The sequence below is a fragment of the Gavialis gangeticus genome, unplaced genomic scaffold (assembly GCF_001723915.1).
Source record: "Gavialis gangeticus isolate Ggan-Ray unplaced genomic scaffold, GavGan_comp1, whole genome shotgun sequence".
NCBI classification, from domain to species: Eukaryota; Metazoa; Chordata; order Crocodylia; family Gavialidae; genus Gavialis; species Gavialis gangeticus.
Genome location: NW_017728992.1, coordinates 53,757,590 through 53,762,321, shown reverse-complemented (window position 1 = coordinate 53,762,321; position 4,732 = coordinate 53,757,590).

Here is a 4,732-nt window from a genome sequence, read left to right as displayed (position 1 = left end):
TACAACCCCCACCGCCCCCTCTGTCCCCGAGCCCCTTCCCCAACAGAAGCGACAGCAAAAGCGAGGCAAAAAGGACTGATGATCTTTTATCAGTATTGTGAATAAACTTGAACACAAAACACAGAGCAGTTCCATGTCTTCAGTTTTAGAACTCTTTCCTGTCCAAGGTAAAGCGACCAACTTGAACTTTCTAATTGCAACACGATTCACGGCTCTTCTATAAGGGAATCAGTGTTCATTGTATGTATATATTTATTTATGTGTAATTTAATGGGAATTGTAAATATGGTGAGTCTGTTTTAAGCCTTTTTTTATTTATCTGGTGATCTCGTTTACCTCTTGTTTAGTGGGTTTTAAATCTTCCCCTCTTAGTTCATCATGTGGTTCATGGTACTTATTTAGCTATCAGAGGTTTTTTGGGGGTTTTTTCTCTGGGATTCATCATTTTTAGCCCTCTTGTAGCATGTTAAAGGCGACAATGAAGCAGCTGAACAAATTTCAAACAAACATGAATTTTTATATATAATTAGTATGACATTTAGTTTCTCATTGAAAAAGAAAAAAAAAGAAAAAAAATCAGTGATGTTGGACCCCTGGCAAGATTTTTTTTTAAAGAAAAGAAAGAAAACAGGGTGGTGGTTTTCCAACCTTTATGTGTTGTGGCAAAAAGAAAAAAAAATATTTTCATCCATTGTCCTCCTTCTGGAAGCACCATCAGAGCAATAAATTAATATTGTCTTTTAGATCAAGGTTTAGTTTTTCTTTCTATTTTTTTTTAATTTTTTTTTGTTTCAAAGAACTTCACATATTTGGGACCACCTGGTATCCTGTATTTCCACTGGCCATATTGGAAGCAGTTATAGTTGTATTGTATTGAGTTGTGCTGGCAGTAGTTTCCATGCCTGTCAATGTATCATAGTCCTTTGTTGCCCAGATAAATAAATATTTGATACGCTTTATGTCGATTTTTTTATTCAGTGGCTGTCTTTACCCAGGCGTATTTTTGTTCTTGGCAGTATTTTTTATTCAGTATGGTTACAGTAATTGAGTTTAACTCTCCCTTGACAATTGCTCCTTGCAATAAGCAGCTGAACCCATTGTTTCCCTCAAGTATAATAAAAACTTACTTTCAACTTGGAGTTCAGAGCAGGGTATCATTTAGATATTCCACTGAGTCTGTATTCAGACAAATGACACAATAAAACACAATGTATTCTTTTGGATAAAAAATTGTCTGTACTACTAAAGAAATGACACACTATCTTTTCTTTATCCAAAACATAATTTTATTTAAAAATAAAGTTTTATTTTATTTATGTTGACCTCTAGATTTTCATTTGTATTTAAGTAGATATGTGCTGTACAAAATTTTTATCTGTACATGTAAATTTGTACAGTTTAGTAGCATTAATGGAGGGGCAAGCTGAGAGAGATGTTATAATCTGTCTCAAGAAGATTATCTGAAAAGCTAAAATAGTCATTCCATACCAAATGCAATCCAGAAATTTGTGATGGGGGAACATTGTTCTACTGATAAAATGTGGACTAGAAAACAGAAAAGCTCCTTAGTATCCAGGCAGCAAAATCACCTCAAGATTTCTGGGCTGTGGTGAAATCTAGTGGAAGATGAATTATTTTAAATTTATGGCCAGGTTTTGTGACAGGCTGACTTCTGCAGGGGTGCCTTATGTAGGAGAAAGGGAGCTGCAATCTTTAATCTTTACCCCTCCCTTGCTTTTGAAAGAAATTTGCTAAAAACTTTTTTTTAAAAATGAAAGCCTAATTAAACCTGTATTGGAGACCTATTTTAATAAAACACCATGTGACACCCCCCCACCCAAACTCTTTTTCAGTTCATTGTCTTTGGTCCAAACGAGGTGGAGTCAATGTTTCTTGAACTATATTATGTAAGGAGAAGGATTGCAAACGTGGCTTGAAATGTAAAGGTGTTTTTATTGAGGCTGTGCTTTCTAAGTGCTGTTGATGGTTTGGTGTGTGTCTGTCTGCATGTGTGCGCTTCTCAGGCAGAAATTGAGGAGGTTACTAGTGCGGTGTTTACAATGAATCTGCAAGGAGAATTAACATTTGCTCCTACAGTTTGACGTTTGGTAGGGTTGGTGAAGCAAAGCATTAGATAAAACCCAAGATGTTTCATTTTGCTTTGGTAATCTGCTTAGGGAAGGCAGTGTAAAATCAATCTTGCCAAGCAGAAAGAGAGGTGGTGGAGTCTAAATTCTATTTTCCAAAGCCAGGCAGTTTATAAAGTGTTTTTTTTTTTAAATACAAAATTGAAAAGTGGATCTTCAGCATGCAAAGCTGCGATTGTTTCTAAAACAGTTATTTATTATTTCCAAGAGAGACTGGTTAACTGTAAAGTAGATGTAACAAAATAATGAGGTGAATGAACCCTAACTGTACATATTCTTGACATAAATGAAATGCACAGTATTGTAGCAGGTGAAGTGAAGCATTGTCTATCTGGGCTGTTTTTCTTGGCTGCATCTCAGATTGTGTGTGGGATCCTCACCTCGGGCACAATAGCATTCATAAACAGCAATACATTGCTGCTCTTTCTACAGCACCACATAAATACTCATTTCTAAACGAAAACAATCTTATTAAATACCATTCATTCATATCTGGATTTACACAAGCTTGTTACTTTTTGAAACCTGTGCCCAATATAATCATTTTATGCTGGGCAATGCATAAAGAAGTCTTATGCTAGAACATTATAAGGTCATAATAAATAACCTTTTAAAAAATATAATTAGCCACTTGATTCCGGGAGTGGAGTATTTTAAATATCTTTATGCTGCCCTGACTTCCCCTAACACCCACCAGAAAGCGGAGGTGAAATGCATTCGCATAGATCTTTTTATTATTATATCCAAAGAAGGATTTTACAGGCGATAATGGAAATTATACTAGCTTCACTTTGGCCTCTTCTACTGTGACCAACATGCTGTTATTAAAACGTGCTAATTACTTGCGCATTCTCTGGATGTATTTTTAACGTTGTAATCAATGTTCAGCAGTAAAATTCTAGGGCATGCTTTTATATACTAACAAATGTGTGTGTATATATATATACATATATACATATATACACATATATATATATATATATATATATATATGTATATATATGTATGTATATATATATCTATATTTCCCCCAGATCAGCTGTGAGCAGGAGGAATGGGTGAATGTTAACGACTTGTAGACTCTTCCTGCCACGCTGTGCTAATGGCTACAGTTTTTAGAAATGTAGCACAATGGTCTTTCCAGTCGGCATCCTCAGCGCCCTCCTCCTGAAATCTGAATATACCCCACCCCTCCAAAAATCGAATATGAATAGAATTTGAGATATTACTGGTGGAGCAACCATGCCCCGCAGCTGAAATAATATTTAAAATAGAAGGGATTTGACATTTGAGAAGTCAGTGGCTTGAAATACCCAGTTGTACTTAGCTAATTCAGTCCTTAACCTCTGGTTTCAAATAAATCAATTACAGTCGATTCCACTTCAGTTCAGAAGTGCACGAGGTTTTTAGTTAATTGAATACATTTTAGTCACTGGCTAGGAATATTCATTTATCACGATCCTTAAATTTCAAGGAGATTTCGGTGTGGCCCCTGATCAAATGGATTGCAGGAGCCAATCGACTGCTTGCTTATACTCTGTTTCAAAAAAAGAAAAAGAAAAAAAGGAAAAAAAAGGGCCATCATATACATTTTTCTCCTCCTGCCAGAATCTAGTCTTATGCAGATTCTTAGCATCTATATCTATATTGATATCTATATATATGTGTGTGTGTATACATGCACACAAACATATAGATAAATAGATGCACACGCATACATATACATGTATGTGCGTGTGTGTGTGTGTGTAATGATTTTTCAAACAAAGTGGAAGGGAAGCAGCAAAGGTTGGCCAGGTAAAGGATGCTGTGAAGCTCAGACTAGTGGACAGGGCAACGTGACAAAGCAGGTGACAGATCCAGCCCGACTGATGAGAAATGTTAGTGGTGCAGCACAGACAGTGTCTGCCTCTCTCGGCTGAGCTGGCCGTCACTGACCCAGGGGTTCTTGTTTCGCGATTGGCAAGTGGTAACTCTTGAGAGGAGGGTCGACCACGACGGGTTTCCTCCTGGAGAAGAGGGAGCTGGTCCCCTAGCAGCGAGCTGCGGGCAGAGGCGGTGTCTGCAGCATCCTGCTGGCAGTGGGTTGCTGCTTTGGAAGGGAAAGGGGTTAATTAGCGTCATTATCAATCACTAATGCTTGCCTAACGTGTCCAAAGACTAATCAAGTTAGGGGGCTGCACGGAGCCAGCAGCTGCTTCATCCCAGTTAAAGATCCGAGCCTCTCTCGCTCGGTGATTGGAAGTCCACGCGAGTCTCCGGCGGTGGCAGGGCTATAAACCAGGGTCAGATTGTTAGAGATCCCGGGCGGAGGGAGCAGCGCAATATAAATAACAAATGGCTTCATTATTGGAGTTACAGGTGCAAGCCGGGCCGTGAAAATGATCAGGCACCTCTCCAATGTGCGCCGGCCCCTTGTGACCGCGAGGCAGGGCGGGGGGGAACCGGGAGTCCTTAAACCATCGGTTATGTACTCTGCACTGGCAGTGCTTGGGGCCCTAACCCGAGCCGCCGCGCAGCGCCCTGCTCCTACGCTCCGGCTCCCCTGATCTGCGAGGGGCAAGCCCCCCCCCCCCCCCCCCCCG